At 44.6% G+C, this 14932-nt stretch overlaps 1 protein-coding gene and 1 long non-coding RNA gene across 6 annotated transcripts in view; one reads left to right on the forward strand and one right to left on the reverse strand.

Annotated features, from left to right (window-relative positions):
• The window catches only part of LOC105832399 (fasciclin-1), a 231126-nt gene that overhangs the window by 166876 nt on the left and 49318 nt on the right, over positions 1-14932 (reverse strand). The gene's annotated exons all lie outside the window — the stretch shown is intronic.
• Positions 676-9446, forward strand: LOC118645989. Its single transcript, XR_004963622.1, has 3 exons — positions 676-687; positions 4478-4480; positions 4556-9446. It is a non-coding gene; the product is annotated as an uncharacterized LOC118645989 (long non-coding RNA).

The raw sequence follows: 14932 nt of genomic DNA on the forward strand, positions 1-14932 counted from the left end.
GCAGCCGGGGATAACAAATGGCACGGCGGAGACCGCTACAATGGTGGCTGAATATCGCGGCATTTTTCTCGCGGTTTGCTCTCTCGTTCGTCAGCGGTAGAGAGCGCAGGGCGAATTTATTTGATCGCCAGCGCGTCGACGGACATCCGCCTCCTCCCCGGGTCGCAGAGAGAAAGAGAGAGAGAGAGAGAGAGAGAGAGAGAGAGAGAGAGAGAGAGAGAGAGAGAGAGAGAGAGAGAGAGAGAGAGAGAGAGAGAGAGAGAGAGAAATACAGAGCGCACAATTCTCCGTACAATTCCGTTTAGATTTAAGCGACATCGGGTCAGCACAATAGCGATGATTGCCAAAATTAGTTGGCGCGCGAGGTATACGGGATACAATGTGCTTTTCCCTCGCGCAGAGATCTGCGAGACCCGGCTGCAGTTCGTCGTGGGAGAACAGCGTTCAATTTAACGCGAGAAAGAGACGATCGTGCCGCACAGCAGCCGGCAGCAGCAGCAGCAACAGCAACGAGGAAGGGTGAGTGGCGAGCGCGCGACGTTTCGCATGGCGGCATGGCATGCGCGTGGATTGCGGAGACAATTGCGACTTCCTCTCTGCAGCATAGGCGCTGTATCAGTAACGCGAACGCCATACTACCGCCGCGTTAAATCACTTTAATCCCCGGTCAGTGTCTGGAATCAACGCGTTCCCTCGCGAACGACTCTTTCGCTGGGGAAGCAGGGTGGCAACTGGGGACCATGTAAAATACTGACAAAAGCTCCGCTTAAAATCACGAAACGAGATCTCACGCATATTAATATCATAATAAATTGAAGGTCCGCGAGAACTGACGGCGTAAACGACCCAGATAATTAAAGATGCGGTCACCGAAGATTAAGAGATTTTAATTCAATTTGCGAGAATCGTAAGGAATTAAATACGGCGAAATTACGTAGCGGTCTGGCGCTACGGGGAATAGCACGGGGAAGTCCACTGCTCGTCCCAGGTCAGGTTAATACAATTAATTTAATCCTGCAATGTTTCACGTTCGCGCCCTTTTGAATTCCAAGTAGCCATTCCAACAGGTAGGAATTCAAGCAGGTATTCATTTACAACCGGCGGTTTTATTTCAGCTTCCCGAAGGGAGAAAGAGACCGTGGAATATATTAAGGCTCCTCCTTAGCGTTAGAACACGCAGAAGACGCCCTTACCCGCGCAATTTCCAGGAGACTTCTTTTTAACGACGCCAGGCGTAAAAAACTTTTTCTCCACCGCCCGTGTTGCGCCGTTACGGAAGTTTGTCCTTACATAATTGCATTCTGCGCTGCCGTCGCTCTACCTCGCCCACCCTAAGAGTCGCAATCCATACAACCGGCGGGGCAACAAGAGATACGTCTCGCGATCTTTGTCCCGCGCGTCTCGCGGGAGGAATAAATTAAGCTCGGCGTTTTCTCCCGCGACGTGAAGCTATTTGTAAAGACGAGTGTTAAGAATTAAATAGAAAATTTTTCAGATTCGGATCACGAATGGCCCGCCGAAGTCTTAAAATTCTGACATCTCCAGACGCATCCTCTACTCCAGGATGTTTAAATCCCATTGGACCACCGAATTCCTTTGACTTCTTACTCTGGATTCGACTCCGTGTCATTAATGTTTAATACGTCACAGGACGCACGATCGCGTCACAGCGCGCGGCGGCGCGAGAATTTCGATATCCGTTTAATAATTTTGTCGCGCCTTATAAATATCCACAAAATGAAATGTTGCCGGGGTCTACCATCTTTATGGCACGGAAGGAGTCGTATAGCGGCGGATCTGGGTAACGGCCATTTCTCTCGCGCTACGCTGAATATTCCGGAGTTCCATGCGCGGACTGTATCATTTTTATTCGGCGTGGAAGATCTAAACCACGGCAGACGTGCGCCGCCGTACCGGAATGTTAAATCTCTTCGTTCGCTCGTACACATAAGCGAGCATGGCTCCACTGGAGCGTGGTGGAATCGACCGGTTGCATTAAGACGAGGGGAGAATCAATAAACGCTAACTGCGATATGAAACGAGGGAGGCGCGTCGTGATGCCAAGTATGTTCGACACGCTTGCGTGTTCCATTAACAACGGGACATCTGCATTGATAGAAATACTCAAAAAGGTTCGACACTCTAAAGGAACCGATACGGGGATTCTCTGTTATTCAAAATAAATGTATGAATAATTAAGGGGTTGCAGAATCTTTGCAAATCGAAAAAGGAGATATTTTTTAACGCCCTTTAGAAACTTTTAGCTAAAAAGATAGATGAATGACGTGTCTCTAAATAATAATAAATATTAATAAAAGTTTTACATAATATTGAAAAATATTTCTGTCGTTCGATTTGCTAGCGTTATATAACTAAAGGAGACGGAGCAAGAAAATAATAAGCGAATGAGCGAGGAGTCTCAATCCACGCGGTCTTGATATTCTCATTTTCTCCGTCTGAAAACTTATTCAACGCGCGATTAATTTCGTCGTCAAGATACGAGTCGATTATTCGCCACGCGATAACGTGAGAAGGCGACATAAAACGTATAGCCACGCACACGGTGCACTCGCCGGTGTATTGTTCCGCGAATACCGGCTATAAATATTCGACTGTAGACACGCTAGAGCGTGCTTTCTACACGATCGTGGAGTCGCGCGAGCCTCGTAAGAAATCGTGAGAAACGACGACGTCGCATATTTTTCAAGTGATACCCCGCCTCGTCGGATTAGGATCAAAAATTAAAGGTGGTCGTACGCGCGGCACGATACCTTAATGGAAGGGAGAAGGATTGTTAATTATTAACCGTGGTCATTAATCAGTCCGTTCATGAAGGCTCATTTGTCGGCTCCTTGTGTTACGCGCGAGCGCGGAAATAAAAACACAAAGGGGTTTTTGATGGTCGGACATAAGAAAAGGGGAAGAGAGAATGAGGAGAGAGATAGAGAGACAAAGAGAGAGAGAGAGAGAGACAGGCCCCTCAAAGGAAAAGATCAACGTGTACTTCATAACGAACCGTACGCACAGATAGTACCTTTTGCGAAAATGAGATACTGCATTGCGGTAGAAAGAACCGAGTCGAATGGAAAAAACTTCGAACGGGATATGGCCAAGTTAGACACGGATGATTATTGTTTCGCATAAATTGAAGCCGCCTGAGACGACTTGGGGAAAATTTGATTTTAAAGGGGAGATAATACCGCGTTTTCTTGCTCGTCTCGCACAAATGCGACCTTTGTGAATTAATCAGAGAACAATGTTCAAAGAGAAGAAACTGACGATAACTTTGTCGACATGTCGTATACTTTTTCAACTCGCCAACCCTTGTCTGATGTGAATTCTTTAGCTATTTAAGCTTTTAAATGTGTGGACTTCATTTAAATACCTACATCGAGCTATACAGGATGTTCTTAAGAAATTCTGCTTATCCGTTTAATGAATTTGTTATAAAAACAGTGAAAATGTTTCTGTGAATATATTAATGTGTATTATATCATTTTTGTATTAGATTTTTTGTTTTAAAAACATTGTTATTTCAAAAAATTCATAATTAAAATATTTGTCGCCAGTTTAGGAAACGTCCTACGTGACACTTTCAATCCGCGAGAGAGAAATTTTACGTTTTCCGATTTGAATTCCCAAATAAATGACCTTGCTCGTCTGGTGAACAAGTTCGACAAAGATACACCTAAGAATCTTTAAAAAAAATGTAGTCGAGACCCCACCGAGGAATGAACACATCACTGTCGGTGAGAGCGAATTTTCCTCGTGGCATACAAAGTAGCCCGCGGGACGTCAGTTATACGAAGGAAGTCGCAAGCGGGTTGCTTCTTTCCCTGTCTTTTCGCCCCGTCCACGCCCCGTCGGGGTGCCGCGAACGAAGTGAGACCGGGCAGAATTTTCTCCGTCTGCAACTACCTCTCTTAGCGTCCCTGTAAAATCCTCTCTCGTTTTCTATCCGCAACCATCAGCAACCGGGACGCTCGCCAAGGAGAGGTCCACACCGAATACGAATGACCCGGACAAATTAGGTCTCTCCCGAAGCAGTCCCGTCCACGCGCGGACGTGCTCGTCCTGCGATAGCTGCGACTCGGACGCGTCCCGGGCGTTCGTCAACTGTGCGACCGAGTTAATTAAAAACTCAGGGCGCAATACAGAAAACACTGCGCTATCTATAACGCCGTTCGCATTTGAAAATATGTGAATTTAGCTAAATGGTATTTGAAGGTAAGCTGCGATAATCCAATTCAATTTCGCAATTAAATTGTCATTTACAAGTATGAAGATATGAAAGGTCTTCTAAAGGTTGACGTCTGCCACGACGACGGGATCCGACGAACCGAAACGCGCTTCCCGATAAACGTGGGCGCGTGTTATTGTGCGAATGTCAACGGTGAACGATCGATGAATCCCGACATGCCCGATCAAGACGTAGCACGTAAGGGCCGAGTGTTTCCCTCCACGTACCACGTTGGAGAGAGTGGCTTTGGGATTTGACGTGAGAGACAACCTCGTTCTCCTCTAAGTAGGCGTGAGTGCACTCTGGGGGGCGAAGGTACGGAGGGAGAAACGACAGCGGGGGAATCGTCGAGGCGCCGCCGTGTCAACGACAAAGACAGTCACGACGTAACCGGAAAGATTCGGAGACGCGTCGGTGCTTCGCTCCGGTGGAAACAAAACTTTAGCGGAAGCAGCTGAGCGACAATCGACCAAGCTCGACTTTTTAAATGGCCGTTTACCGTCGAACGACTGTGCACTTCCGGGTCCAATAAATTCACCCTGTCTCGCATAACAACGATACCCCGACATCGGACGATCGTTTCCAAACGTAATTTTGCTTCATTTTTCTTTTGTTAATTGCTTTATAGATATATTGATTTAATGGTTGTAATATTAATAGATATTCTGTTGTTACTTTTGATTCGAATGCCAATAATGAATGTAATTTACATTGTTTGACGTGCATGCCTTTTGTCTCTTTCTCTTTTCTCCTTATTACATCGATCTCTGCTGTCCTGTTATAATTAAAAATAAAACTATTATATAAGTAAACCAAGTCTTTTAAATAACCAAATTTCTTTATCTTGCAGCTTTTATTCCTTTTAAAACTTAAATTTATTGTCTGTGGAGTGTCACAATTTTTCACTGTTAGATACACATTGCCTCGACTCTTTGATGTCAGAAATTAGATTTAATATTTAAAACTTCTAGGAGAGAAAAAGTATACTAAGCTAACATTTGCCGCAGACTTCGAGACGCCCTTCGAGTAATGAATATTCATGCCGGCGTATTTCTAACACTCGGCACGAAAAAAGCGCGAGAAAGGTGGTGGAAAGTATGAGAAGTCAAAGAGCTCATGTCAGCGAAATAACCGAGTAGGACTCTTCTACCGAGAGGAACGCCTCTTAGAAAAACACCACCTAAAGCAACGAGAAACCCGACCCCCGACCCGAACGGACAGCTCAACGTCACGAACTGCTATTATCTTGTTCCGATAAGTTCGCGAAGGCACGTGTTTTCCGAGCCGGCGGGCCGGCGCTACTGATTAACAATGTCGCTCGAGAGTTAACAAGCACACTTTCGTTCGCGCGTGATAAACGAAAGGACTAAACGCAATCTGGCGTGTAAGTTGCGGAGTTGTCTTCCCGCGCGGTGCTTATTGTACAAAAAAACTTGCGCGTCCAATCTCCGATGTGTTTCAAAATGTTTTATAATTCCCGGGTAACTGAAACTGTAGAAGATATACGATCGAGATACGCGAAGTGCTACATGTCCATGTAAATGCCGACGAATGTATCACTTTCTGGACAGTTAGATACTCGGGGCGCTCGGATTTTTATATCCCCCGACTTTTATAAGCCACGGATCTGGCGGTGCATGGAACCCTAAACTTGTACACGGTACCCAAGGCGCTTCCATTACATTAGAGGCGCGCATTTTTCTGATTTACGAGTGAGAGCTGCAGAAGAGGGGAAAAGCGAGTTTCTAGACTTATAGCTCACTATCTGGCTAACGCGGCTTGCTTTGGCTTCCCCAGTTTCTTACATTCTCTCCCCCGAAGCGACTGCTCGTCTTTCCTTTTTTCCAACCCTCGCTCCCCCCCGCCTCTCGCAAGAATATCCTAGGGAACCATAGTCGCCGTTGAAATGCTTCTCGCCTCGGACACCGTCCTTCCACCGGCATGTCTGTATAATCCGGGGAATGCTATTTTCCCTCGCAGGCGTCGACGCCACCCCCCCCCCCTTTCTCCGTATGTACGCGCGATGTAGGCGAGGGTGCGTCAGTCGATGGTGATGGTGGCGGATCCCACCGCGCTCCTCTGCCGGTCGTTTCCGGAGCTTTATCGAAAAATCCGTCGGAGAAACGGAAAGCTCTCGTGGACGTCCTCGTCGTCTCTTGCGAGGACGTCGGAGGGTCGGAAAAAGACCTCGGCAAGATGGCGCATTCGAGACGGAGGGTGAGAGAAAAGGGGGGAAAGGGGGGGGGGAAGGGAGGGAGACCATCTAGCGATTTCTTCGCCGGAAAAGAGAAGCCCTCTATCTCGCCGAGCAAGATGACCATTAGGCGAGGGTGGCTTGGCAAGCGTCTTTTTATTGCACACATCCAAAGAAGTGTCGCGCTTGTGTGTATGCTTCGCACTGAATCCGATGAAGCGCGAGGAATACGACACAACTTACGGTAGAAACAAGAAATCCCTTTACAAAAATTGTAACATACATTCGAACGTATCCGCCTTACCGTGGATTCTGTTATTTGTACATCGCGCGCAGAAACGTTCGCGCGTTCAAGTCCGCGGACTCTTTTCACAACGACCTGGTAAGCAGTCGTCGTCGTCGTCGTCGTCGTCGTCCGTCTAATAGAAAAGCGGTTCTTCTTGTGCGCGCGCGCGCCTCGGGAATTCAGGCCTCCCCCCGTCGCCCTTTGACACGTGGAATAAATCTTCCGAAGAGGGTGGATTTGTCGGGCTGTGGCGTATATCAATATATTCGCGGAATACAAATAAGCGGGGAGAAGACAGACGACGTACGTATCGTGTGTCGCGGGGCAAAGCGACAATATAGCGACAAGGAAAAGGGATACCTAGGGTATCTCGGGTTCATTGTACCGCTATCTTCCCTTCCGATACTTTCTGATTCGGTCACGCAGAAAACGATGTCGCGGGGATAATAAATTAGATGTGTTTCCCCGCCCCTTGCGTCGCGCCGCCTAACGGCGTAACGTCAGCCACGTCGACCCGATATCCAAAGCAGAATTGAAGAAATTTATTGTCACCGGGACAAAATCGCGAGAGCGAGAGAGAGAGCGAGAGAGCGAGAGAGTCCCGTAAAATTTTACATAAAGTCGCGTACGTGACGGCGTTATCGAATCCGCGGCGAACCGCACTTATCTGCTCCGTCGAATCGCTCACCTCGTTTCGTCCGGAACGAAATGCGCGCCGCGCGACCGTGGAGCGCATCGAAATTGGTTCGGAGATATTCCCCGCGAACGCGAAAATCGCCGTAGTGGCATGCCGACTACCGCGGAACGAGGTAAATGATTGTAATAGATCTCGTAGAGAATTTATGTGCGTCACGAAAGCTTCGCTGTTTTCCCCTTGGGGGAAACAAATGGTAAATATCCCCCTCCAGTTGTCTCGAGAGACAGAGGAGTAATGAGCTTAGCGTTCATTGTCAAAAATTCGGAGATTTTTGAGGAGTCGTAGAATGCGTATTTCAAAAATCCGTCAGATCCTCGTCAAAACACATACATACTTAATAGGATCTGTCTATGGTATTTAAAAATTCAGATAAAATATGCGCGTCTCATAATGAATCTCTCGTCAAAAATTTACGTGCGCTACGAAAATCTCTTCGTATGTTAGAATAAATGACAAAACTAGTTGTTAAAAAACAAAGGAGAATTCACAGTCTAAGAAATTTTGGAACAAGGAATAGGCAACAGCATTATTAAAAGCGTGTTAAATTTTTTGGACTCAAAAATACAGGTTTGATGTCTAAGTAACTAAAAGATTAACCATGACCTAATCTGGGAAATAAATTATTTAAAAAATCGTAAAATTTTTTATTTTACACTTTGTATCGACTTCGATGTTACACCAGTAAAAGTAAATCTGCTTTTATGATATCGATTTAACTTAAGAGTGATGGTCATCTCTGAGCGGGGATCAATCGTGTTTTCATTTTCCCAGATTAGGTCATGGTTAATTGAAAAAAATCTTCGGTCGATCGGTTCGCGTACGCGGTTGTCCGTCCAATTCGCGGATTTGACGTTATTTCAATTAAAACGATCGACTGGCACGCAACGGAACGAAACGATCGCATGTAATTGAAAACGAACTGCATCGATTCCAACATCAATTGCCTCGGGATACAATGCCACACGTGAATGTTCATCAACTCTTATCATATTAGTGGCGAATGGCATTGAGGCTGCATTATGATCGATTCAAGTTAGATCGAATGTCTCCCATATTCCACGAACCGGCTGACATATCGTATTTGTATAAACATCTTCATATAAAATTTGCGGATATTCTCATTAAAACTCTCTAAAATACAAAGCGAATAAAACGTATCGCATCAATAAAATACCTGAAAAATAAGACTTTTAACAAAAAAATTATTTGGTACAAAAATTTTTTGATTTTAAAGAGGACAATAAAAATTAGTTTTCAAAAAAATCAATTTTTCCAAATCATACAAAAATCGTTTCTTTAAAGTAGAATTATATGTAAAATTTTATCTGATTATGAATAAATCTTTTATATGATTTTAATTAACTTAAATAGTTTTAATTATAATAATCGAATCTTTCTTTTCATAAATATTTTTCTGATAACATTCTTAGAATTTTCTCCTGCACTACTATGAACGTACTTCTAAGACATGTTATATACAGATAAAGTTACTGTTTGCGCGTTGAAGTTCAGGTTTAGCACTCGATTACACTCGGATGCGATCGATGCACCGATCCATGGTAGGGTCGAGATATTTCCGGCGGAACTTTGACACGAAGCAAATCCGAAATCCGGGATAACGAGGTCTCACCTCGGTATTTGTTCGGCCAATGTCCGGCACCTGAGAACATTTCGGTTTCTGTAACTACACGGTAAGGTCGTAAGTGCCGCGGCCTTTCTTGCCATCGGGTCACGCTACATGATATTGCACTCTGCAATCTCCTCCGACGTGTCAACGCTTACTCTAGTCTCGAAGACATCCATGAAAACGATCAAACGACGGCGTCTTCTCCTCGAAGAACACCTGCGCTGTGATTTACTTTGTAACAAACTTTCGTCGAGAATCGGACCGTTTTAAAATTTCAGTGATCGTCGATAAGAGTGAATTACGAATTTATCTCCAAGTTTTCTCACTGAAAATATCAAATTCACCTAATGGATTTTCAATTTATGGATGATTTGAATTTATATATAACATTAATATTTTTATGAATTATTTACGAGTTACAATATTTTTATGAATTATAACTCTGTCACATTGACAAAAACAAAATATTGTCTTTAAAAAATATTAGCTTGGCTCGTTAGTCTCTCTATTTAACTTTGTTTTAAATATTTTTTAAATAAAAAAGTATCACTCTTTTCAACTTAATGGAATTTAACTTAATGAAATTCTCTTTAGCGCGGAATATTACGTTTAACGAGTTATCAAATTTTTATTTGATAATTCTCAAATAAGAACATTGATCTCTTTTGGATTTCTAAAGTAATTGAAATTCAGTGAATCAGACGTAAGGTAAAATAAACTGTTGACGCGCGGACGTTGGCGAACTGACGCACAGCGAATTCCTCGCCCTCTTTTTTCCACTCTTTTTGCATAGCGTGCGAGAAGACGATATCGATCGACGTCTAATAAGGAAGCCCCCGTCGTTCGTCGTGCTCGGCTAAGTTCAATATAGCGAGACTTCGACGGTCCCCAGATTATTCTACGCGATCGATTCTTTACGACACGCGTCGCGGGCTACGATCATAATGGAAACGTTTGTCGCAGCGTCGCCGTCGCGCTGCTTGTTCTTTCCTTCAATCGTACAAACCGTTTACCAGCATTTATCGGGAGCGGGAGCTAAAGCGAACGAGAGCCGCCGCGTTTACGATCGTGTTTCCCGGAGCTTTTAGAAACTTGTCGATCCCCTCGTTGTGCGAGAACGGCTGACTCATCGAGACCCAATTTCATCAAGTAGTCAATTTACACGCAAATATATATCGTTTCCAGAAAATTCCGCTGACAATACATTTCTGTTCGAATAGAGGGGTCGCGTAAGAAAATCAGACGGTCTCTAGATCGGTCTTCTACATCAAATTTTAATGCTTACTTTAATATTTTAAACTTAGCAGTAGGATTTTAATATTTGATAAAACTGTCAGAAGTAATTTAATTAAATCTCGAGATACATTTCAGTCGATTTATAAATATATCGTTACGGTCACGCGAGTTCACGATTGTATAAAATCGAAATCTTATTGTCGGCGATTCGCGAGACAGAGCGGAGCTCTTCACGCGGGAGGGAAGGATGTGATTGTCGAGCGTAAAAGAAATGAGTCGATAAGACCAGATTGGATAACCGCGTTTATCAGACGCCGCGGTAGCGCCGACGTATTCTCGGCGGGGAGCGCGGCCAGAAAATACGGAGGAGATCAGCAGATTCCTACCGCGATCATCATTCTCCTCGCGGGGAGTTTTCTCGCCCCGGGGAAACCGTCCGCGGGAGACCGGGAAAGCTTTCGTCGGCGCGCGGACGGTAAAAACCGGGGACGATCAATTATCCTTCGAAGTTTTCCGGTCGCGGCTAACCTCGCGCGCGCGCGCACGCTGAGTGGATTAAGCGATTGTCCGTTGGATCGTTGGCGGCTTAGAGGGAAGGAAGAAGTGGAAGAAGCTCGCGCGCGCGTCGAACGGACGGGCGGGCGGATCCATTTTCCCGCTTCCGGGATCGTCTCGCGAGACCGAGCACGGGCCCCGAACTTCGATCCGAGGTAGAAGATGGGGGCAACTAATCGAGTGAAGTTAATTTTGAGAAAGTACGGCAGCCGGGCGACAGCGTCCTCGTTTTACTTCGCGAGGGAAAGAGACTGGAAACGCAATAAATGGGAAGAACATTGTACGCGTCTTTCCTTCGTTTCTATAGATCCGTGTGTATATTCTTGTACTTTATTGAATATTCTTTTTCATTTTATACCTTTCCCAATTTACCAAATAATTCTTTCTTCTTGATAATTAATTTTTTTTTGTCAAGGTATCGAATCACATCATAATATTCCACGATTGCCAAATATCTCTTTAAAAAAATTCGAACTCGATTACTTTCGTGACTTTCGTGCTGTACGCGCAATGTGAGTTTGTAACTCCCAATCGAAAATTACAAGGTAATGTAACCGAGAACTAATTTTTGTTTACTTTGTGCACGTCCGCTACAAAGGCATTCGCGTCAGAGAAGTGCGGAGGATACTGCCCGGTTCGCAGGAGAGACGCGGGAAAGAAACGAGTTTTCACAATCGGGAAGCATAAAAGCGTTCTTGAGCATTTATTCCCGAACAAGATACGTTAGAGTAATACGTTTTCCCTGTCTATAGAAATGGCTGTCAACTCAGCACATCTACCGTTCCATTGTTCGCGGATTGAGACCCTTCGCGAATGCGGCGGGTGTCGATGTAGCTAAGATGAACGATCTGCCGTTTTTCAAAAAGGATCCGCAACGGGGTCCCGCGTTTACAGAGAGGGTAGCTGCGCCAACGACGATGTCGTTGATCAATGCGACCTGTAGTTAACAGAATGTACCGGCATTGATCCCACTCGGCGACCCTAACCGCTGTCGCATTGATAGAATAATTCGCGCGAGAAAGTAAAAGTACGTAAATATTTCTACGCTCACCGGGAGGCACTTACGTTCCCCTATTATTTCGTAATCTTTTCATTCAAATAAACACATTGTTAATTTATTTTATATATTTATATATTTAATCTACACGGAAAAAAAATTACTCTCAAATTGAAACTTATGTATTCAAATTAACGCAATTCTTGTTTCATATATAAGCAACAATATATAATCTTCTTAGAAGAATTTGAAAATCTTAAATTTCAAGATATTATATTCTTGTTTCAATATACTATAAGTATTATTTTAAAAATATAATATAATTGTTATGATAATTTTATTCTAAGAAAATTATAATCTTCGATTTAAACATGTAGTATTTTCTATCCAATATTTTTTCTTTTCCATTCAAGAATTATTTTCCTGGTTAAACTATATAAAATTTTGAAATAAATCTTCATTCAAGTAAATCTTTTTGATTTAACGCGATATAATCTCATTTCAAGATTTCCGTTTTGAAACTGGAGATATTGTCAAAACAAGAATATTCTTTTTTTCCGTGTAGTGTTTTACGCATATTATTTTTTATTTCTGGCATTTTTCGCCAGAATTAAATTTGCAAATAGACGTTAATAAATTTCGCTCCCTACGAGAGAAATGTTATGTATAATGAGATATGCAATTTATCTGCCGTAAGAAGCTCTCGCGAATGAATCGTCCAGACCTGTAGGTAGCCTCGTTAAAGTACCTACCACGTCGAATACCACGAAATCAGGGCGGCGTGGCGCGGTGCGACGCATCGCGACGCGCCGCGACGTGACGCGAATTCGCCCGGTGCAACGGAGGGTCGTGATGCAGTAACGGGCGAGAAAAAAGCCTCGCCGTGCGCAACCGGATTTCCCTGCGCACAGAAGGGGTTGGCCACAGAACGCGGCTCACCGTGTAACCCCCGGCGTGAGCCGTCGATCTCCCGAGCCCTCGACCGCCATGGTAAACCGCTCGTATCTGATCGGGTTCGCCCGCGCACAATCATCCCTCTCCATCCGCGAAAACACGCATCAGTGGGTGACCATGTAGCGCGCGGCGCAGCGCGCGATGGTTTTGCGGCGGGTTAGCGCAGCGCTTTAGATTTCCGACCGCAAAGGGTCGCGCATCCTCGTCGCGAAACAACGCGTGATTTATTCAACCCATGATTTACCGACGATTTACAGCGCCGCCGTTTTGGCCCGCGGTACCCTCGGGTCCCCCTGTCGAGGTTCCTCGCGCGACAGACGGCATTGTTCACTCGTGAATGGAAGAGAAGATGGAGAATACGACGTACTTGGCTCTAGCTTTAAAATCGACATAATTTATAATGTTAAGTATCTAGATGAAGATTCTTTTATGAACGAAGAATATGCACGTGTGATATGTTAAAAGTCAAATGACTCTCTTTCAATTTCAGGGAGATATTCTAGAGATGTCTTCTAAAATTACGATTACAATGTGACAATGTGACCCTCGCGAAACTATTCACAGACCTTATTGAAATAGGATTCACGCGGAGCGAATTACACGCGGACTACGCGCGTTGGCGGGCGAATAACCCACGCAGGCGCCTCTCGTGAATAAGACATTTATGATAATGTCAGCCTCGTGCAGAGCTTGCGGAAAATTTAGCAACAGCCGCGAGAAGAATTCCCTGTGAGTCTTTCTCTCTTTTTCTTACTCATCCTCTCGTCGCCAAAATTTCTATTTCCCAAAAGTCTCTGTCTCACTTTCTCTCTCTCTCTCTTCTCGCCTTTGCGAGAATTTCCACCGACCTCCTTCCGTTCGTTCTCGTTTCCTCCGCCGTAGGAGAGTAGGAAATGAGATTTATTTGGGTCAAATCTGCGCGAACTCCATTTCACGACTTGGGGATACGAATGATATTCATCCCTTTGTCCTAGCCTAGCAATTCTAACAGTCCCTAACAGTCGTTCCCTGCCAAATATCCAAAGGAACTGCCTTAAAACAGTGCTCTATTCTCGACACGTTCTGTCAAGCGTATAATTTGTATTAGAACGAAATAAATATAGATATAATTGAATGTTGGAGTAAGCGAAACTTCGCTTTTAAACTCGTTTCTGAATTATTCCCACTTCTGCATCGCCAGTTGATTTTCCGATTCACAGGTGGTTCACGAAAGTCCTAACAATCTGAGAACTTGAAAGTCGAGTTGTACCATCGCGAAAATTTTCGGCGTGTGCTCATTTGAATTCCTTCCCATCCGCCTTTCCCACAATTCGATTATATCAGGTATCAACTAAATTCAATTCAAAATCATTTTCGGCTTTGCAAATTTGCCCGTTACAAAGTACGAGAATCGACGTATGCTCGCGCGAACCCGTTGATTGATCACGTACGGCCCGCGGGCAGCGAGAGCCCAGATTAAAATAAAGTTCGGCAAAAAGTGCGTTGGGCGCAAAGTGTTTCACGTGTTGTCGCGCCGACAATACGTTGAGGTACCTCATTTGACGGCGTTAAATTTTTGCAGTGCCGGGTAGCGCGCGACGTGGCGTGGCGTATAAATTTTAATGGGGCGACAACACGTAGCCGCCGGAATGAAAAACGTAATCGCCACAACGATACGTCCGCCACGGTTTAAAAATGCTCGCATTTCAGAGCTCCACGGCCCGTGGACGTGTTTTTATTTTATTTTTACGTGACGCGCGTTGCGCGAAACATTATTCCTGATGGGGAAACGATAATTAATAGCTGACGGGAAAATTATAAAATCACTCGACGGCGACCGTCGGGTCGTATTCCACAGCCGATCGAAAATAATTAACCGCGATTAATTTCGTGCCGGCCGGTGCGTTTCTCGCTTCGTTTGGAAAATAATGAAATTATGAGCCGCGACAAGCGAGCGTCTCGTTCTCGGCAATCATAAATCTTCGGGCGCGGGGGAAAAGAAGGTAAAAGTTACAGAGAGCAAAACGAAACGAGTCGAGAGGGTTGATTTACGCGGCGTTTGAGAATATTTGTTCGTTCTCAGCTTTAAGATTCGTCCTCGCGACAATCCGAAACGTGGGATCGATCCGTAACGTCACGAAGCTTCAGGTTATCTCTCGAAATCCGC

Source organism: Monomorium pharaonis, chromosome 6 (assembly GCF_013373865.1).
Source record: "Monomorium pharaonis isolate MP-MQ-018 chromosome 6, ASM1337386v2, whole genome shotgun sequence".
Lineage (NCBI taxonomy): Eukaryota > Metazoa > Arthropoda > Insecta > Hymenoptera > Formicidae > Monomorium > Monomorium pharaonis.